The following is a 24299-nucleotide window of genomic DNA, read 5'->3' on the forward strand; positions in this document are numbered from 1 at the left end:
GAGTCAGTGCTGTGCCTCTGAGGTGGGAGAGCCAACTTCAGGACACTGGTCCACAAGAGAACTCCCAGATCCACGTAATATCAAATGGCGAAAATCTCCCAGAGATCTCCATCTCAAAACCAACACCCAGCTTCACTCAATGACCAGCAAGCTACACTGCTGGACATCCTATGCCAAACAACTAGCAAGACAGGAACATAACCCCACCCATTAGCAGAGAGACTGCCTAAAATCATAATAAGGCTGCAGACACCCCAAAACACACCACCAGACGTGGAACTGCCCACCAGAAAGACAAGATCCAGCCTCATCCAACAGAACACAGGAACTAGTCCCTTCCACCAGGAAGCCTACACAGCCCACTGAACCAACCATACCACCGGGGACAGACACCAAAAACAACGGGAACTACGAACCTGCAGCCTGCAAAAAGGAGACCCCAAACACAGTAAGATAAGCAAAATGAGAAGACAGAAAAACACATAGCAGATGAAGGAGCAAGATAAAAACCCACCAGACCTAACAAATGAAGAGGAAATAGGCAGTCTGCCTGAAAAAGAATTCAAACTAATGATAGTAAAGATGATGCAAAATCGTGGAAATAGAATAGACAAAATGCAAGAAACATTTAACAAGTACCTAGAAGAACTAAAGAGGAAACAAGCAACGATAACCAACACAATAATTGAAGTTAAAAATACTCAAGAAGGGATCAATGGCAGAATAACTGAGGCAGAAGAACGGATAAGTGACCTGGATGATAAAAGAGAGAAAATAACTACTGCAGAGCAGAATAAAGAAAAAAGAATGAAAAGAACTCAGGACAGTCTCAGAGACCTCTGGGACAACATTAAACGCACCAACAATCGAATTATAGGGGTTCCGGAAGAAGAAGAGAAAAAGAAAGGGACTGAAAAAATATTTGAAGAGGTTATAGTTGAAAACTTCCCTAATATGGGAAAGGAAATAGTCAGGTCCAGGAAGCACAGAGAGTACCTTACAGGATAAATCCAAGGGGAAACACACCAAGACACATATTAATCAAACTATCAAAAATTAATTACAAAAAATACCTAGAAACAAATGACAATGGAGACACGATGACCCAAAACCTATGGGATGCAGCAAAAGCAGTTCTAAGAGGGAAGTTTATAGCAATACAATCCTACCTTAAGAACCAGGAAACATCTTGAATAAACAACCTAACCTTGCACCTAAAGCAATTGGAGAAAGAAGAACAAAAAACCACAAAAGTTAGCAGAAGGAAAGAAATCATAAAGATCAGATCAGAAATAAATGAAAAAGAAATGAAGAAAATGATAGCAAAGATCAATAAAACTAAAAGATAGTTCTTAGAGAAGATAAACAAAATTGATAAACCATTACCCAGACTCATCAAGAAAAAAGGGAGAAGACTCAAATCAATATAATTAGAAATGAAAAAGGAGAAGTAACAACTGACACTGCAGAAATACAAAAGATCATGAGAGACGTCTACAAGCAACTATACGCCAAACAAATGGACAACCTGGAAGAAACGGACAAATTATTAGAAATGGACAACCTGTCAAGACTCAATCAGGAAGAAATAGAAAATATGAACAGACCAATCACAAGCACTGAAATAGAAACTGTGATTAAAAACCTTCCAACAGGGCTTCCCTGGTGGCACAGTGGTTGAGAGTACGCGTGCTGATGTAGGGTACACAGGTTCGTGCCCCGGTCCAGGAAGATCCCCCATACCACGAAGCGGCTGGGCCCGTGAGCCATGACGGCTGAACCTGCGCATCCGGAGCATGGGTTCCGCAACGGGAGAGGCCACAACAATGAGAGGCACGCGTACCACAAAAAAAAAAAAAAAAAAAAACTTCCAACAAACAAAACCACAGGACCAGATGGCTTCACAGGCGAATTCTATCAAACATTTAGAGAAGAGCTAACACCTATCCTTCTCAAACTCTTCCAAAATATAGCAGAGGGAGGAACACTCCCAAAATCATTCTACGAGGCCACCATCACCCTGACACCAAAACTAGACAAAGATGTCACAAAGAAAGAAAACTACAGGCCAATATCACTGATGAACATAGATGCTAAAATCCTCAACAAAATCCTAGCAAACAGAATCCAACAGCACATTACAAGGATCATACACCAAGATCAAGTGGGGTTTATTTCAGGAATGCAAGGATTTTTCAATATACGCAAATCAATCAACGTGACACACCATAATAACAAATTGAAGGAGAAAAACCATATGATCTTCTCAATAGATGCAGAGAAGGCTTCTGACAAAATTCAACACCAATTTATGATAAAAACCCTGCAGAAAGTAGGCATAGAAGGAAATTTACTCGACATAATAAAGAACATAGATAACAAACCCACAGCAAACATCATCCTCAATGGTGAAAAACTGAAACCATTTACACTAAGATCAGGAGCAACACAAGGCTGCCCACTCTCACCACTCTTATTCGACATAGTTTTGGAAGTTTTAGCCACAGCAATCAGAGAAGAAAAGGAAATAAAAGGAATCCAAATTGGAAAAGAAGAAGGAAAGCTGTCACTGTTTGCAGATGACATGATACTATACATAGAGAATCCTAAAGATGCTACCAGAAAACTATTACAGCTAATCAATGAATTTGGTAAAGTAGCAGGATACAAAATTAATGCACAGAAATCTCTGGCATTCCTATACATTAATGATGAAAAATATGACAGTGAAATCAAGAAAACACTCCCATTTACCACTGCAACAGAAAGAATAAAGTATCTAGGAATAAACCTACCTAGGGAGACAAAAGACCTGTATGCAGAAAATTATAAGACTCTGATGAAAGAAATTATGTATGATACAAATAGATGGAGAGATATACCATGTTCTTGGATTGGAAGAATCAACATTGTGAAAATGACTCTACTACCCAAAGCAATCTACAGATTCAATGCAATCCCTATCAAACTACCACTGGCATTTTTCACAGAACTAGAACAAAAAATTTCACAATTTCTATGGAAACACAAAACACCCCGAATAGCCAAAGCAATCTTGAGAACAAAAAACGGAGCTGGAGGAATCAGGCTCCCTGACTTAAGACTATACTACAAAGCTACAGTAATCAAGACAGTAAGGTACTGGCACAAAAACAGATAGATCAATGGAACAGGATAGAAAGCCCAGAGATAAACCCACGCACATATGGTCACCTTATCTTTGATAAAGTAGGCAGGAATGTACAGTGGAGAAAGGACAGCCTCTTCAATAAGTGGTGCTGGGAAAACTGGACAGGTACATGTAAAAGTATGAGACTAGATCACTCCCTAACACCATACACAAAAATAAGCTCAAAATGGATTAAAGACCTAAATGTAAGGCCAGAAACTATCAAACTCTTAGAGGAAAACATAGGCAGAACACTCTATGACATAAATCACAGCAAGGTCCTTTTTGACCCACTTCCTAGAGAAATGGAAATAAAAATAAACAAATGGGACCTAATGAAACTTCAAAGCTTTTGCACAGCAAAGGAAACCATAAACAAGACCAAAAGACAACCTTCAGAATGGGAGAAAATATTTGCAAATGAAGCAACTGACAAAGGATTAATTTCCAAAACTTACAAGCAGCTCATGCAGCTCAATAACAAAAAAACAAACAACCCAGTCCAAAAATGGGCAGAAGACCTAAACAGACATTTCTCCAAAGAACATATACAGACTGCCAACAAACACATGAAAGAATGCTCAACATCATTAATCATTAGAGAAATGCAAATCAAAACTACAATGAGATATCATCTCACACCAGTCAGAATGGCCATCATAAAAAAATCTAGAAACAATAAATACAGGAGAGGGTGTGGAAAAACGGGAACACTCTTGCACTGCTGGTGGGAATGTGAATTGGTACAGCCATTATGGAGAACAGTATGGAAGTTCCTTAAAAAACTACAAATAGAACTACCATATAACCCAGCAATCCAACTACTGGGCATATACCCTGAGAAAACCAAAATTCAAAAAGAGTCATGTACCAAAATATTCATTGCAGCTCTATTTACAATAGCCCAGAGACAGAAACAACCTAAGTGTCCATCATGAGATGAATGGATAAAGAAGATGTGGCACATATATACAATGGACTATTACTCAGCCATAAAAAGAAATGAAATTGAGCTATTTGTAATGAGGTGGATAGACCTAGAGTCTGTCATACAGAGTGAAGTAAGTCAGAAAGAAAAAGACAAATACTGTATGCTAACACATATATACGGAATTTAAGGAAAAATATGTCATGAAAAACCTAGCGGTAAGACAGGAATAAAGACACAGACCTACTAGAGAATGGACTTGAGGATATAGGGAGGGGGAAGGGTAAGCTGTGACAAAGTGAGAGAGAGGCATGGACTTATACACACTACCAAACGTAAGGTAGATAGCTAGTGGGAAGCAGCCGCATAGCAAAGGGAGATCAGCTCAGTGCTTTGTGACCGCCTGGAGGGGTGGGATAGGGAGGGTGGGAGGGTGGGAGGGAGGGAGACACAAGAGGGAAGAGATATGGGAACATATGTATATGTATAAATGATTCACTTTGTTATAAAGCAGAAACTAACACACCACTGTAAAGCAATTACACTCCAATAAAGATGTAAAAAAAAATTAAATACAAAGAAAACATATTAAAAGCAGCAAGGGAAAAACAACAAATAACACACAAGGGAGTCCCCATAAGGTTAACAGCTGATCTTTCAGCAGAAACTCTGCAAGGCACAAGGGACTGGCAGGACATATTTAAAGTGATGAAGGAGAAAAAACTACAACCAAGATTACTCTACCCAGCAAGGATCTCATTCAGATTTGATGTAGAATTTAAAACATTTACAGACAAGCAAAAGCAGAGAGAGTTCAGCAATACCAAACCAGCTTTACAACAAATGCTAAAGGAACTTCTCTAGGCAAGAAACACAAGAGAAGGAAAAGACCTACAATAACAAACCCAAAACAATTAAGAAAATGGGAATACGAACGTACATATCGATAATTACCTTAAATGTAAATGGATTAAATGCTCCCAACAAAAGACACAGACTGGCCGAATGTTTACAAAAACAAGACCCTTATATATATGCTGTCTACAAGAGACTCACTTCAGACCTAGGGACACATACACACTGAAAGTGAGGGGATGGAAAAAGATATTCCATGCAAATGGAAATCAAAAGAAAGCTGGAGTAGCAATTCTCATATCAGAAAAAATAGACTTTAAATAAAGACTATTGCAAGAGACACAAAAGGACACTACATAATGTTCAAGGGAGCAATCCAAGAAGAACGTATAACAATTGTAAATATTTATGCACCCAACATAGGAGTACCTCAATACATAAGGCCAATACTAACAGCCATAAAAGGGGAAATTGACAGTAACACATTCACAGTAGGGGACTTTAACACCCCACGTTCACCAATGGACAGATCATCCAAAATGAAAATACATAAGGAAACTCAAGCTTTAAATGATACATTAAACAAGATGGACTTAATTGATGTTTACAGGACATTCCATCCAAAAACAACAGAATACACATTTTTCTCAAGTGCTCATGGAACATTCTCCAGGATAGATCATATTTTGGGTCACAAATCAAGCCTTGGTAAATTTAAGAAAATTGAAATTCTATCAAGTATCTTTTCGGACCACAACGCTAGGAGACTAGATATCAATTACAGGAAAAGATCTGTAAACAGTACAAACACATGGAGGCTAAACAATACACTCCTTAATAACGAAGTGATCACTGACGAAATCAAAGAGGAAATCAAAAAATACCTAGAAACAAATGACAATGGAGACACGACGACCCAAAACCTATGGGATGCAGCAAAAGCAGTTCTAAGAGGGAAGTTTATAGCAATACAAGCCCACCTTAAGAAACAGGAAACATCTCGAATAAACAACTTAACCTTGCACCTAAACCAATTACAGAAAGAAGAAGAAAAAAACCCAAAAGTTAGCAGAAGGAAAGAAATCATAAAGATCAGATCAGAAATAAATGAAAAAGAAATGAAGGAAACGATAGCAAAGATCAATAAAACTAAAAGCTAGTTCTTTGAGAAGATAAACAAAATTGATAAACCATTAGCCAGACTCATCAAGAAAAAAAGGGAGAAGACTCAAATCAATAGAATTAGAAATGAAAAAGGAGAAGTAACAACTGACACTGCAGAAATACTAAAGATCATGAGAGATTACTACAAGCAACTCTAGGCCACTAAAACGGACAACCTGGAAGAAATGGACAAATTATTAGAAATGGACAACCTGTCAAGACTCAATCAGGAAGAAATAGAAAATATGAACAGACCAATCACAAGCACTGAAATTGAAACTGTGATTAAAAATCTTCCAACACACAAAAGCCCAGGACCAGACGGCTTCACAGGCGAATTCTATCAGAATTAACACCTATCCTTCTCAAACTCTTCCAAAGTATAGGAGAGGGAGGAACACTCCCAAAATCATTCTACGAGGCCACCATCACCTTGATACCCAAACCAGACAACAATGTCACAAGGAAAGAAAACTACAGGCCAATATCAATAATGAACATAGATGTAAAAATCCTCAACAAAATCCTAGCAAACAGAATCCAACAGCACATTAAAAGGATCATACACCATGATCAAGTGGGGTTTATTCCAGGAATGCAAGGATTCTTCAATATACGCAAATCAAACAACGTGATACACCATATTAACAAATTGAAGGAGAAAAACCATATGATCATCTCAATAGATGCAGAGAAAGCTTTTAACAAAATTCAACACCCATTTATGATAAAAACCCTGCAGAAAGTAGGCACAGAAGGAACTTTCCTTATATGACAAACCCACAGCCAACATCATCCTCAATGGTGAAAAACTGAAACCATTTCCACTAAGATCAGGAACAATACAAGGTTGCCCACTCTCACCACTCTTATTCGACATAGTTTTGGAAGTTTTAAGCACAGCAATCAGAGAAGAAAAGGAAATAAAAGGAATCCAAATCGGAAAAGAAGAAGGAAAGCTGTCACTGTTTGCAGATGACATGATACTATACATAGAGAATCCTAAAGATGCTACCAGAAAACTATTACAGCTAATCAATGAATTTGGTAAAGTAGCAGGATACAAAATTAATGCACAGAAATCTCTGGCATTCCTATACACTAATGATGAAAAATCTGAAAGTGAAATCAAGAAAACACTCCCATTTACCACTGCAACAAAAAGAATAAAATATCTAGGAATAAACCTACCTAGGGAGACAAAAGACCTGTATGCAGAAAATTATAAGACTCTGATGAAAGAAATTAAGTATGATACAAATAGATGGAGAGATATACCATGTTCTTGGATTGGAAGAATCAACATTGTGAAAATGACTCTACTACCCAAAGCAGTCTACAGATTCAATGCAATCCCTATCAAACTACCACTGGCATTTTTCACAGAACTAGAACAAAAAAATTCACAATTTCTATGGAAACACAAAACACCCCGAATAGCCAAAGCAATCTTGAGAACGAAAAAAGGAACTGGAGGAATCAGGCTCCCTGACTTCAGACTATACTACAAAGCTACAGTAATCAAGACAGTAAGGTACTGGCACAAAAACAGAAAGATAGATCAATGGAACAGGATAGAAAGCCCAAAGATAAACCCACACAAATATGGTCACCTTATCTTTGATAAAGGAGGCAGGAATGTACAGTGGAGAAAGGACAGCCTCTTCAATAAATGGTGCTGGGAAAACTGGACAGGTACATATAAAAGTATGAGATTAGAACACTCCCTAACACCGTACACAAAAATAAGCTCAAAATGGATTAAAGACCTAAATGTAAGGCCAGAAACTGTCAAACTCTTAGAGGAAAACATAGGCAGAACACTCTATGACATAAATCAGAGCAAGATCCTTTCTGACCCATCTCCTAGAGTAATAGAAATAAAAACATAAATAAACAAATGGGACCTAATGAAACTTCAAAGCTTTTGCACAGCAAAGGAAACCATAAACAAGACCAAAAGACAACCCTCAGAATGGGAGAAAATATTTGCAAATGAAGCTACTGACAAAGGATTAATCTCCAAAATTTACAAGCAGCTCATGCAGCTCAATAACAAAAAAACAAACAACCCAATCCAAAAATGGGCAGAAGACCTAAATAGACATTTCTCCAAAGAAGATATACAGACTGCCAACAAATACATGAAAGAATGCTCAACATCATTAATCATTAGAGAAATGCAAATCAAAACTACAATGAGATATCATCTCACACCAGTCAGAATGGCCATCATCAAAAAATCTAGAAACAATAAATGCTGGAGAGGGTGTGGAGAAAAGGGAACACTCTTGCACTGCTGGTGGGAATGTGAATTGGTTCAGCCACTATGGAGAACAGTATGGAGGTTCCTTAAAAAACTACAAATAGAACTACCATATGACCCAGCAATCCCACTACTGGGCATATACCCTGAGAAAACCAAAATTCAAAAAGAGTCATGTACCAAAATGTTCATTGCAGCTCTATTTACAATAGCCCGGAGACAGAAACAACCTAAGTGCCCATCATCGGATGAATGGATAAAGAAGATGTGGCACATATATACAATGGAATATTACTCACCATAAAAAGAAACGAAATTGAGCTATTTGTAATGAGGTGGATAGACCTAGAGTCTGTCATACAGAGTGAAGTAAGTCAGAAAGAAAAAGACAAATACCGTATGCTAACACATATATATGGAATTTAAGGAAAAAAATGTCATGAAGAACCTAGGGGTAAGACAGGAATAAAGACGCAGACCTACTGGAGAACGGACTTGAGGATATGGGGAGGGGGAAGGGTGAGCTGTGACAGGGCGAGAGAGAGGCATGGACATATACACACTAACAAACGTAAGGTAGTTATCTAGTGGGAAGCAGCCGCATGGCACAGGGAGATCAGCTCGGTACTTTGTGACAGCCTGGAGGGGTGGGAGGGAGGGAGACGCAAGAGGGAAGACATATGGGAACATATGTATAACTGATTCACTTTGTTATAAAGCAGAAACTAACACATCACTGTAAAGCAATTTTACCCCAATAAAGATGTTAAAAAAAAATAACAAAAAAACAAACAACCCAATCCAAAAATGGGCAGAAGACCTAAACAGACATTTCTCCAAAGAACATATACAGACTGCCAACAAACACATGAAAGAATGCTCAACATCATTAATCATTAGAGGAATGCAAATCAAAACTACAATGAGATATCATCTCACACCAGTCAGAATGGCCATCATCAAAAAATCTAGAAAAAGTAAATGCAGGAGAGGGTGTGGACAAAAGGGAACACTCTTGCACTGCTGCTGGGAATGTGAATTGGTACAGCCACTATGGAGAACAGTATGGAGGTTCCTTAAAAAACTGCAAATAGAACTACCATATGACCCAGTAATCCCACTAGTGAGCATATACCCTGAGAAAACCATAATTGAAAAAGAGTCATGAACCAAAATATTCATTGCAGCTCTACTTACAATAGCCCGGACATGGAAGCAACCTAAGTGTCCATCATCGGATGAATGGATAAAGAAGATATGGCCCATATATACAATAGACTATTACTCAGCCATAAAAGGAAACGAAATTGAGTTATTTGTAGTGAGGTGGATGGACCCAGAGTCTGTCATACAGAGTGAAGTAATTCAGAAGGAGAAAGACAAATTCCGTTTATTAACGCATATATGTGGAATCTAGAAAAATGGTACAGATGAACCTATTTGCAGGGCAGGAATAGAAAGGCAGATGTAGAGAACAGACGTGTCGACCTGTGTATAAACCATGAAAGGAAAGGACTGATAAAGTTGAATTAAATTAAAAACTAAAAAGTTCTGTTTACAGAAGACACCATAAACATACCAAAAAGATAAGCCACGAACCTGGAGATGATGCTAGTGGCACACCTAAATGACAAAGAATTATCATCAGTAATTTGTAAAGAACTTCAAGAAATCACTTTTTTTAAAAAAATTTATTTATTTTATTTTTGACTGCATTGGGTCTTTGTTGCTGCGTGTTGGCTTTCTCTTGTTGCAGCGAGCAGGGGCTACTCTTCACTGTGGTGCGTGGGCTTCTCATTGTGGTGGCTTCTCTTGTGGAGCACGGGCTCTAGGCACACGGGCTTCAGTAGTTGTAGCACACAGGCTCAGCAGTTGTGGGTCGTGGGCTCTAGAGCACAGGCTCAGTAGTTGTGGCACGTAGGCTCAGTAGTTGTGGCTCAGGGGCTCTAGAACGCAGGCTCAGTAGTTGTGGCACACAGGCTTAGTTGCTCCATGGCATGTGGGATCTTCCCAGACCAGGGATTGAACCTGTGTCCCCTGCATTGGCAGGCGGATTGTTAAGCACTGTGCCACGAGGGAAGCCCAAAAAAATCACTTTAAAAAGAGAAAAAAATGGACTTCCCTGGTGGTGCAGTGGTTAAGAATCTGCTTAGGGTTCGAGCCCTAGTCCGGGAAGATGCCATATGCCGCGGAGCAAGTAAGCCCGTGCACCACATCTACTGAACCTGCGCTCTAGAGCCTGCGTGCCACAACTACTGAGACCACATGCTGCAACTACTGAAGCCCATGCGCCTAGAGCCCGTGCTCCACAACAAGAGAAGCCACTGCAATGAGAAGCCTGCACACTGCAACAAAGAATAGCCCCCGCTCACCGCAACTAGAGAAAGCCTGCATGCAGCAGCGAAGACCCAACACAGCCAAAAATAAAATAAAATAAAATTTTTTAAAGAGAAAAAAATGAGCAAATATATAAACAGGCAACTCGCAGAAGATAAAATTTAAATGGCCTTTCTTGAAACTCACAAATAATCAGGAAAATTAGAAATTAAAGTCTTAATAATGGATTTCACATTCCACTAACAGCAGACTATGTGATTTGGACCAACCCTCATACTTAAGACAACTGAAAGAGTTGACTGAAATATTTAAAACATCTGTTTAGAGATGTTAGTAAACTAACAAGATAGTGAAGAATTACAGGGCCAGGATTGGGAGGAAACTGATGCCCAAGGGAGGGAGCATTTAGGGCCACTTTCCTCTGGGGATATTTGCCCACTCCTCAGGAGGCGGCCAAGAGACCCAGTAGCACCTGGGACAGCTTCCCAGGGGTGGGGGGAAGGGATGAAAGCCAGGGCATATTGCGGGGGGTGTTTGAGGAGGGACTAGTGAACTTCCCTCGCTTTCAGTGGGGACCCTGAAAGTCTGCCTCCTAGGAGTAATGGTGACCCATCAGTAGACAGACCCTCTCAGTGATGCTCAGCTTCAAACCTTCTCAAGCCCTGACATTCAGTGGAAGTAATCCCAGATTGCTTGTGCCAGGTGCCTCGCAGAAGAAAATGTCATTCCTCTCTGGAGGAAGAGATCATCATCCTAGCCCTCAATTATTTTCCACAAATATTTAGCAAATACAATGACGAACAACATGAGGAGAAAACAGGCAAACAGATGGATACATCTGTATAAATAAATAACACTAATGTTTGGTTGGATTTTAAATATACACAGAATTAAAATACATGCTAATTCTGACATATAAGTTGGGAAGGAAGAAAAGAAATCAATATGTCTTAAGGGCTTTACATTGTCAAGGGAGAGGGTATGAGCATTAATTGTTAAATTTTTGTGAGTCAAGGATGCAAGTTTACAGTAACCACTAAAAGAAAAATAAAAGAGGGACCTCCCTGGTGGTCCAGTGGTAAAGAATCTGCCTTCCAATGCAGTGGATGAAAGTGTGAACCCTGGTTGGACAACTAAGATCCCACATGCCGTGGGGTAACTAAGCCTGCACGCCACAACTACTGAGCCCGCATGCCTCAATGAGAGAGCCCGTGTGCCGCAAACTACAGAGCCCACGCACTCTAGAGCCTGCACGCCACAACTAAAGAGCCCATGTGCCCTAGAGCCTCTTCACCACAATTAGAGAAGAGAAAACCCACACGCCACAACTAGAGAGAAGCCCATGCACCACAACTAGAGAAGACCGTGCGCCGCAACAGAAGATCCCACATGCCTCAATGAAGATCCTGCATGCTGCAACTAAGACCCGAAGCAGCCATAAATGAATGAATGAATGAATGAGTGTGTAACTTCCAAGCTAATAAAATGATCAATCCAAAAGAAGGCAAGAAAGAAGAGAAACAATAATAATAGTATAGAAGGGACAAATTGAAGGCCCTTAGTAAGAAAGTAAATGTAAATCCGAATATATTTTAAATTCTTCATTAAATGGAAATACACTAAATGCTCCAATTGAAAGAAAAAGATGGTCAGACTGTACTTTTAAAAATTTTAGTCTCTAGACTTACGAGACACATCTTAAGCATTAGGTAAAGGTTTACAATAAAAAGGACAGAAAAGATATATTGTTAAAACACTAGCCAAAAGAAGCCAGTAAGCTATATTAATTTTAAAGAAAATAGACTTTTAAGGCAAAAAGCATTACCAGAGATCATTTCATCATGATAAAAAAGTTCAATCCACTAGGAAAAATAACAGTTCTATACTGGTAATTACCTAATAACCCAGCCTCAAAGTAAAGGGAAAAAATGACAGAACTTCAAGGAGTAATAGATAAATCACTGTAATAGTGGGCTATTTTAACATACCTCTCTCGGTAATGATATGCAAGAAGACAAAAAATTAGTAGGAATATAGAAGATTTGAACTACAGGGACTTCCCTGGCAGTCCAGTGGTTAAGACTCCGTGCTTCCATTGCAGGGGGCATGGGTTCAATCCTTGGTCAGGGAACTATGATCCCACATGCTGCATGGCGCGGCCAAAAAAAAAGATTTGAACAACATCAAACACCTAGGAATAAGTCTAACAAAAGACGTGCAAGACTCCTATGTAGGTTATAGTTTATAAAACGTTATTGGAAAACTTGAAAGAGGACCTAAATAAAGGGAGAAATACACAATAGTCATGGCTGGGAATATGCAACATCATAAAGATGTTAATTTTCCTCAAAATGGTCTACAGATTCAATGCAATCAAATTTAAAATTTCGAGGGCTGTGGTGTTTTGTTTTGTTTTTTGGTTTTTTATTTGTGGAACTTGACAAACTGATCATAAAATTTGAATGAAAATTCCAAGGATCTAGAATAGTAAAAGCAATATTGAAGGAGAAGAACAAGGTATGAGAACTTCCTCTAAAGACTTTTTATTCATTGAAATATAGTTGATTTATAATATTGAGTTAGTTTCAGGTGTACAGTATAGTGATTCAGGGTTTTTTTGGCAAATTATGTTCCATTATAGGTTATTACAAGATATTGGGTATAATTCCCTATGCTATACAGTAAACACTTGTTGCTTCTTTATTTTATGTGTAGTAATTTGTATCTGTTAATCCCATACTCATAATTTGTCCCTCCCTGCCTCTCTCTTCCCTTTGGTAACCATAAGTTTGTTTTCTATGTCTGTGACTCTGAAGACTTTTAAGATTTACCATAAAGCTATAGTAAGTAAACAAGTGTGATACTAGCACAAGGACAGATACATAAACCAATGGAATTGAATAGCTCAGAAAGAGTCCCAGCATATCTGGACATTGGCAGAGTGGTGAGCAGTGGGAGAAGGACAGTCTTTTCAATAAATAATGTGAGGACGACTGGATAAACATGTGAAAAAAAATAATTCTTGATCCCTACTTTACATCAGACACACAAATCAACTCTGGACAGAATACAGATCTAAATGTGAAAGGCAAAACACTAAAGCTTCTACAAAGTAGTACTCTAGAATATCCTTATAATGTAGGATAGGAAAAGATGATTTAAACAGGACACAAAAAGCATAAACCATAAAGAAAGAGACTGATTAATTAGACTATTAAATTTAGGATCTTAAGAATGAATTAAGACTATCAAAAGACGGATTAAGAAGTTGAAAAGGCAAGCCATAGAATGGGAGAAAAATATTACAAAATATATATGGCAACGGGAGATTTCCTACAAATCAATAAGACAGACAACCAAACAACCAAACAAAAATGTATGAGACTTCAACACATACCTCACAAGAGTGGATATCCAACTAACCAATAAATATATTCTCAACATCAGTAGAAATCAGGGGAGTGTACAGTAAAACATCACTATACACTCAACTCATCACTATACACTCAACACATCAAGGTATCACTATACACTCAACACACTGGTGGTGTCAAATAGTAGCAAGTACTGGTAATGATGTGGAGGAATGGGGACTTCATACACTATGGAAGGGAATGTAAACCAGCAAACAGTTTGGTGTTATCAACTAAAGTTGAAGATATGAATAACCCATGACCCAGTTATTCCAATCCTTGGTATATATACAATGGAAATGCACATACTTGTATAGAATATTAATATGTACAAGAATATTAATTGTAGCATTATTCTTAAGACCCCCAAAGTGGAAATAATCCAGATATCTAGCAGCAGTAGAATAAATAAGTATATAAATTGTAGTATATTCATGCAATGAGATACTACATAGCAAGGAAGATGGGCAAACAATAGCCACACAAAACAACATGGATAAAACTCACAAATATAATGTCAAATAAAAAGAAGCTACACACAAAGGAATACGTAGAGTATGATTCCATTTACCTAAACGTTGAAAACAAGCAAAACTGTAGTGTTCAAAGATACTTGCTATACAGATGGCCAACAGGCACATGAAAAGATGCTCAACATCGCTAATTATTAGAGAAATGCAAATCAAAACTACAATGAGATATCACCTCACACCAGTCAGAATGGCCATCATCAAAATATCTACAAATAATAAATGCTGGAGAGGGTGTGGAGAAAAGGGAACCCTCCTACACTGTTGGTGGGAATGTAAATTGGTACAGCCACTATGGAGAAAAGGATGGTGTTTCCTTAAAAAAACAAAAAAGAACTACCATATGACCCAGCAACCCCACTCCTGGGCTTATATCCAGAAAAGACAAAAACTCTAATTTGGGGCTTCCCTGGTGGTGCAGTGGTTGAGAGTCCGCCTGCCAATGCAGGGGACGTGCACCAGCTCCCTCACTTACATCGGTTAATCCATCCACCTGCCTACTTCATCCCTCCACTTGGATGTCAAATAGGCATCTTAAACTCACCAAGGCCCAACCATAAGCAAAATGAAAAGACAACCTACACAATGGGAGGAAATATTTTTCTCCCAGCAAATGCTGTGGCCAACAAGGGATTAATTTCCAAATATACAAACCATTCATACAGCTCAATATCAAAAAAAAAAACCGAATCAAAAAATGGGCAGAAGACCTAAACAGATGTTAATCCAAAGAAGACATCAGATGGCCAATAAGCACATGAAAAGATGCTCAACATCACTAAATATTAGAGGAATGCCAATCAAAACTACAATGAGGTATAACATCACACCAGTCAGAATGGCCTCCATCAAAATTTCCACAAATAATAAATGCTAGAGAGGATGTGGAGAAATGTGAACCCTCCTACACTGTTGGTGGGAAGGTAAACTGGTACAGCCACTATGGAGAACAGTAGGGAGGTTCCTTAAAACGTAAAAATAGAGTTACCATATGCTCCAATAATCCCACTCACGGGCATATATCCAGAGAAAACTCTAATTCAAAAAGATACATCCAGGGCTTCCCTGGTGGTGCAGTGGTTGAGAGCCCGCCTGCCGATGCAGGGGACACGAGTTCGTGCCCCAGTCCAGGAAGATCCCACATGCCACGGAGCGGCTGGGCCCGTGAGCCATGGCCGCTGAGCCTGCATGTCCGGAGCCTGTGCTCCACAACGGGAGAGGCCACAATAGTGAGAGGCCTGCGTACAGAAAAGAAAAAAAAAAACCACAAGAGAATAAAAGAGAAAGGGAAGAAAAAAGACCTACAAGAACAAATCCAAAACAATTAAGAAAATGGCAATAGGAATATTGATAATCACCTTAAATGTAAATAGATTAAATGTGCCAACCAAAAGACACAGACTGGCTGAGTAGATACGAAAAAAAGACTGTATATATGCTGTCTACAAGAGACCCACCTCAGACCTAGGGACACATACAGACTGAAAGTGATGGGATGGAAGAAGCTATTCCACACAAATGGAAATCAAAAGAAAGCTGCAGTAGCAATACTCATATCAGACAAAATAGACCTTAAAATAAAGACTGTTATAAGAGACAATGAAAGACACTACATAATGATCAAGGGATCGATCCAAGAAGAAGATATATGGGTGCACCCAACATAGGAGCACCTCAATATATAAGGCAAATACTAACAGCCATAAAGGGAAAAATAGACAGTAACATAATAATAGTGGGGGACTTTAAAACCCCACTTTCATCAATGGACAGATCATCCAGACAGAAAATCAATAAGGTAACATGTCTTAAATGACACATTAGACCAGATGAACTTAACTGACATTTATAAAGCATTCCATCCAAAAGTAGCAGAATGCACATTCTTTTCAAGTGCACAGGGCACATTCTCCAGAATTGACCACATCCTGGGCCACAAGGCGAGCCTTGGTAAATGTAAGAAAATTGAAATCATATCAAGCATCTTTTCTGATCACAACACTATGAGATTAGAAATAAACTACACAAGGGACTTCCCTGGTGGTGCACTGGTTAAGAATCTGCCTGCCAATGCAGGGGACATGGGTTCAACCCCTGGTCCAGGAAGATCTCATATATCATGGAGCAACTAAGCCCTTGTGCCACAACTACTGAGCCTGCGCTCTAGAGCCCATGAGCCGCAACTACTGAGCCTACGAGCCACAACTACTAAAGCCCATGTGCCAAGAGCCCAGGCTCTGCAACAAGAGAAGCCACCACAATGAGAAGACCGCACACCACAATGAAGAGCAGTCCCCACTTGCCACAACTAGAGAAAGTCTGCGCACAGCAACGAAGACCCAATGCAGCTAAAAATAAATAATAATTTTTTTAAAAAAAGAAATAAACTACAAGAAAAAAACTATAAAAAATGAATACGTGGAGGATAAACAATATGCTATTAAACAACCAATGGATCACTGAAGAAATCAAAGAGGAAATCAGAAAAATACCTAGAGACAAATGAAAATGAAAGCACAATGATCCAAAACCTATGGGATGCAGCAAAAGCAGTTCTAAGAGGCAAGTTTATAGCAATAAAATCTTACCTCAGGAAACAAGAAAAGTCTCAAATAAACAACCTAACCTTACACCTAAAGCCATTAGAGAAAGAAGAACAAACAAAACTCAAAGTTAGTAGAAGGAAGGAAATCATAAAGATCAGAGCAGAAATAAATAGAGACAAAGAAAACAATAACAAAGATCAATGAAACTAGAAGCTGGTTCTTTGAAAAGATAAACAAAACTGATAAACCTTAAGCCATGGACTTCCCTGGTGGCACAGTGATTAAGAATCTGCCTGCCTGGCTTCCCTGGTGGTGCAGTGGTTGAGAGTCTGCCTGCTGATGCAGGGGACACGGGTTCGTGCCCTGGTCTGGGAAGATCCCACATGCCATGGAGCATCTAAGCCCATGCACCACAACTACTGAGCTAGAGCTCTAGAGCCCACAAGCCACAACTACTGAAGCCCTGTGTGCCTAGAGCCCGTGCTCCGCAATAAGAGAAGCCACCTCAATGAGAAGCCCACGCACTGCAACGAAGAGTAGCCCCCGCTCACCACAACTAGAGAAAGCCCACACACAGCAATGAGGAACCAATTCAGCCAAAAGAAAACCTTTATCCAGACTCATCAAGAAAGGGAAAGGACTCAAATTAATAAAATTAGAAATGAAAAAGGAGAAGTTACAACTGACACTGCAGAAATACAAAAGATCATAAGAGACTACTACAAGCAACTATATGCCAATAAAATGGACAACTTGGAAGAAATGGACAAATTCTTAGAAAGGTACAGTCTCCAAAGACTGAACCAGGATGAAATAGAATATATGAACAGACCAATCACAAGCACTGAAATTGAAACTGTGATTAAAAATCTTCCAACAAACAAAAGCCCAGGACCTGATGGTTTCATAGGCAAATTCTATCAAACATTTAGAGAAGAGCTAACACCTATCCTTCTGAAACTGTTCCAAAAAATTGCAGAGGAAGGAAAACTCCCAAACCCATTCTATGAGGCCACCATAACCCTGATACCAAACCCAGACAAAAATACCACAAACAAACGAAAACTACAGGCCAATATCACTGATGAACTTAGATGCAAAAATCCTCAACAAAATACTAGCAATCCAAACCCAACAATACATTAAAAGGATCATACACCATGATCAAGTGGAATTTATCCCAGGGATGCAATGATTTTTCAGTATCAGCAAGTTAATCAGTGTGATACACCACATCAACAAACTGAAGAATAAAAACCATATGATCATCTCAATAGATGCAGAAAAAGCTCGTCAGCACCCATTTATGATAAAAACTCTCCAGAAAGTGGGCATAGAGGAAACATACCTCAACATAATAAAGGCTATATACAACAAACCTACAGCTAACAGCATACTCAATGGTGAAAACTGAAAACGTTTCCTCTAAAATCAGGAACAAGACAAGATGTTCACCCACTCTCGCCACTTTCAACGTAGTTCTGAAGTCCTAGCTACAGCAATCAGAGAAGAAAAAGAAACAAAAGGAATCCCAATTGGAAAAGAAGTTAAACTGTCACTGCTTGCAGATGACATGATACTATACATAGAAAATCCTACAGACGCTACCAGAAAACTACTAGAGCTCATCAATGAATTTGGTAAAGTTGCAGGTTACAAAATTAATACAAAGAAATCTGTTGCATTTCTATACACTAACAATGAAAGATCAGAAGGAGAAATTAAGGAAACAATCCCATTTACCATTGCAACAAAAAGAATAAAATGCCTAAGAATAAACCTATCTAAGGAGACAAAACCTGTACTTTAAAAAACTATAAGATGCTGATGAAAGAAATCAAAGAAGACACAAACAAATGGAAAGATATACCATGTTCGTGGATTGGAAGAATCAATATTGTCAAAATGACTATACTACCCAAGGCAATCTACAGATTCAATGCAATCCCTATCAAACTACCAATGGCATTTTTCACAGAACTGGTACAAAAAGTCTTAAAATTTGTATGGAGGCACAAAAGACCCTGAATAACCAAAGCAATCTTGAGAAAGAAAAAAGGAGCTGGAGGAATCAGGGGCCCTGACTTCACACTCTACTACAAAGCTATAGTCATCAAAACAGTATGGTACTGGCACAAAAATAGAAATATAGATCAATGGAATAGGATAGAAAGCCCAGAAATAAACCCATGCACCTATGGTCAATTAATCTATGACAAAGGAGGCAAGACTACACAATGGTGGAAAGAGTCTCTTCAACAAACGGTGCTGGGAAAACTGGACAGCTACATGTAAAAAAATGAAATCAGATCATTCTTTAACACCATATATAAAAATAAGCTCAAAATGGATTAAAGACCTAAATGTGAGACTGGACACTATAAAACTCCTAGAGGAAAACATAGGCAGAACACTCTCTGACATAAACCGCAGCAATATCTTTTTCAATCCACCTCCCAGAATAATGGAAATGAAAACAAAAATAAACAAATGGGACCTAATTAAACTCAAAAGTTTTTGCACAGCAAAGGAAACCATAAGGGCTTATGCTGACGGAGCAGAGCCAGCAGTGCCAGCATGGTGCTGCTGGAGAGTGAGCAGTTCCTGAAGGAGCTGACCAGGTTCCTCCAGAAGTGCTGGTTGTCAGGCAGCATGTTCATCACCCTGAAGAAGTATGATGGTCAAACTAAACCCATTCCAAGGAAGGGTTCTGTGGAGGGCTTTGAGCCCTCAGACAACAAGTGTCTGTTAAGAGCTACTGATGGAGAAAAGAAGATCAGCGCTGTGGTGAGCTCCAAAGAAGTAAGTTTCAGATGGCTTATTCAAACCTACTGAGAGCTAACATGGATGGGCTGAAGAAGAGGGACAAAAAGAGCAAGAGTAAGAAGAGCAAAGCAGCGCAGTGAAGGGTACCAGATTTCCCGCTTTCACCAGCTAACCACTGAATTGCTACTTTTCCTTTGGTTTTTACTTTTGGCCACAAAGCTGGGTTTCTGATTCCCCTACAATAACTGTTTTCATGTGAGATTAGGGTCATTTTTGGATGGAAGAAGGGCTGTAGTGTTTACAGGGTAGCTACAAGAAGCCAGTTTATTTTAGATCTGGCTAAGTGGTCTGTGTTGTATGTTTATATGTTTCTGGATAATAGTTTACGGTCTCTGTAGCCGTCTGTGAAGAGCACTGTATCATTAAACCTGTATTTATCAGCACTGACCATCTTTTATTCCTTTTCCCACCCCATAAAAAGAGTCTGGCAATAGCTCCTCATTCTGGAATGATGTGATTATGAATAGGCTTTAGGCCCTGTCTTATGGGCTACTGGAATTGAAACCTGACAACTTTATAAAAAAGTTGTGTTATTTCATGGGTATTTTTCCCAACTTGCTGTATAATTTTATCATCATAGTTCCTTTAGCAAATTTGAATGAGTTCTCATAGCCAAATGAGAGTTTGCTTAATCAAACTAAGGATAAGCCTATTACAAAATCAAGAATAAAGATTCCAAGTTGAAGAAAAGAAGAAGAAGGAAACCATAAACAAAACGAAAAGACAACCTACAGATTGGGAGAAAATATTTGCAAATGATGTGACCAACAAAGGATTAGTCTCCAAAATTTACAAACAGTTCATGAGGCTTAATGTCATCAAAAGAAACAAACTAATCAAAAAATGGGCAGACAACCTAAATAGACATTTCTCCAAAGAAGATATACAGATGGCCAAGAGGCACATGAAAAGATGTTTAACATCGCTAATTATTAGAGAAATGAAAATCAAAACTACAATGAGATATCACCTCACACCAGTCAAAATGGCTATCACCAAAAAATCCACAAACAATAAATGCTGGATAGGGTGTGGAGAGAAGGGAACCCTCCTACACTGTTAGAAATGTAAATTGGTACAGTCACTATGGAGATCAGTATGGAGGTTCCTTAAAAAACTAAAAATAGAGCTACCATATGACCCTGCAATCCCACTCCTGGGCATATATCCAGAAAAAAACATGGTCCGAAAGGATACATGCGCCATAATGTTCATTGCAGCACTGTTTACAATAGCCAAGACATGGAAGCAACCTAAATGTCCACAGACAGATGAATGGATAATGAAGATGTGGTACATATAAACAAAGGAATATTACTCAGGCATTAAAAAGAATGAAATAATGCCATTTGCAGCAACATGAATGGACCTAGAGATTGTCATACTGAGTGAAGTAAGTCAGACAGAGAAAGAGAAATATCATGTGACATCCCTTATATATGGAATCTAAAAAGAAACGATACAAATGAACTTACTTACAAAACAGAAACAGACTCACAGACTTAGAGAACGAACTTATGGTTACTCGAGGGAAGGCTGGGGGGAAGGGATAGTTAGGGAGTTTGGGATCAACATGTACACACTGCTATATTTAAAATGGATAACCAACAAGGATCTGCTGTATAACACAGGGAACTCTGCTCAATGTTATGTGGCAGGCTGGATGGGAAGGGAGTTTGGGGGAGAATGGATACATGTATATGTATGGCTAAGTCGCTTTGCTGTGCACCTGAAACTATCATAATATTGTTAAGCGGCTATACTCCAATATAAAATAAAAAGTTAAAAAGAAACAGACTCACAGACATGGAAAACAAACTTATGGATACCAAATGGGAAGGCCAGGGCGGCGGGGTGGATAAATTAGGAGTTTGGGATTAGCAGACACACACTACTGTATATAAAATAGATAAACAACAAGGTCCTACTGTATAGCACAGGGAACTATATTCAATATCCTGTAATAAACTATAATGGAAAAGAATCTGAAAAAGAATATATATGTGTGTGCATGTGTGTAACTGAATCACTTTGCTGTATACCCGAAACATTGTAAATGAACTATACTTCAATAAGTCACTTACCCACTCTTAGCCTCAGTGAGTTTGCAAAAGTATTTTGCTTGTGGCCTCAGTAGTTAAGTCAGGTTGGAAAAAAAGGGCCAAGCACCGGTTTCTGTCCGGAACACCAGCACAGAGTTGTGCCACTATTACTCCAAATACTTAACAAGTTAAGGATAACTCCAGGGAATTAAACGTAGGAGAAAAAATTGAAAACTTATGGTATGACTCAATTTACTTAATGCACAGAACAAGGGAAACTAATCTATAGTGTTAGAATTCAAAACAATAGCTATCCTTATGGGGAGTAGTAGCCTGAAGGAGGACTATGGGGAGTGCTGGTCCCATTCTTTTTTTTTTTTGCCACACTGTGCAGCATGTGGGATCTTAGTTCCCCAACCAGGCATCAAACCCATGCCCCCTGCAATGGAAGTACAGAGTCTTAACCACTGGACCACCAGGGAAGTCCCCCATATTGTTTCTTGATCTGGATACAAAATACACAGATGGGTTCACTTTGTAAAATTTCAGTGAGCTGTACACTTAGGATTTGTGCCCTCTTTTGAATGTGTGTCACACTTTTCTTTTTAATAAATTTATTTATTTATTCTTGGCTGCTTTGGGTTTTCATTGCTGCGCGCGGGCTTTCTCTAGTTGCGGCGAGCGGGGGCTACTCTTCACTGCAGTGCGCGGGCTTCTCATTGCAGTGGCTTCTCTTGTTGTGGAGCACAGGCTCTAGGCACGCAGGCTTCAGTAGTTATGGCATGTGGGCTCAGTAGTTGTGGCTCGTGGGCTCTAGAGCACTGGCTCAGTAGTTGTGGCGCACAGGTTTAGTTGCTCCGTGGCATGTGGGATCTTCCCAGACCAGGGACCATGTCCCCTGCATTGGCAGGCGGATTCTTAACCACTGCACCACCAAGGAAGTCCCTGTCATACTTTAACTTACAAAAAATTTTAAAGATTTTGCACAGCAAAGGAAACCATCAACAAAACGAAAAGACAGCCTACTGAATGGGAGAAAATATTTGCAAATGACATGACTGATAAGGGCTTTATATTCAAAATATATAATCCGGGACTTCCCTGGTGGTCCAGTGGTTAAGACTCCATGCTCCCAATGCAGGGGGCCTGGGTTCGATCCCTGGTCAGGGAACTAGATCCTGCATGCCACAACTAAGAGCCCACATGCCATGACTAAAGATTCTGCATGCTGCAACAAAAATCTTGCACGTGGCAACAAAGATCCCACGTGCAGCAACTAAGACCCAGCACAGCCAAATCAATCAATCAATCAATCAATCAATCAATCAATCAATCAGCTCATACAACTCAACATCAAAAAACAAACAACCTGATTAAAAAATGGGCAGAAGACCTGAAGAGACATTTTTCCAAAGAGGACATTCAGATGGCCAAGAGAGACATGAAAAGGTGCTCAACATTGTTAATCATCAGAGAAATGCAAATTAAAACCACAATGAGATATCACCTCACACCTGTCAGAATGGATATCATCAAAAAGACCACAAATAACAAATGGTGGCAAGGATGTGGAAAAAAGGGCTCCCTCCTACACTGCTTGTGGGAATGTAAATTGGTGCAGCCACTGAGGAAAACAGTATGGAGGTTCCTTAAAAAACTAAAAATAGAGCTACTGTATGACCCAGCAACTCCACTCCTGGGTATATGTCCAAAAAAAAAAAAAACCAACAACAAAAGCCCCCACTAATTCAAAAAGACACATGCACATCAATGTTCATAGCAGCATTATTTACAATTGCCAAGATATGGAAGCAAACTAAGTGTCCATCAACAGAAGAATGGATAAAGATAAGGAGAGAACGAGGTGGGGGCGGGTGGGAATGGAATACTACTCAGCCATAACAAAGAATGAATTTTTGCCATTTGCAACAACATGGATGGACTTGGAGGGCATTATGCTGAGTGAAATAAGACAGACAGAGAAAGACAAATACTCTATGATATCAGTTATATGTGGAATCTAAAAAATACAACAAACTACTGAATATAACAGAAAAAGAAACAGACTCACAGATACAGAGAACAAACTAGTGGTTACCAGTTGGGAGAGGGAAGGGTGAAGGGACAAGATAGGGGTAGGGAACTAAGAGGTACAAACTACTATGTACAAAAAAAGCTACAAGGATGTATTGTACAAAACAGGGAATATAGCCAGTATTTTGT

Source organism: Delphinus delphis, chromosome X (genome assembly GCF_949987515.2).
Source record: "Delphinus delphis chromosome X, mDelDel1.2, whole genome shotgun sequence".
NCBI classification, from domain to species: Eukaryota; Metazoa; Chordata; class Mammalia; order Artiodactyla; family Delphinidae; genus Delphinus; species Delphinus delphis.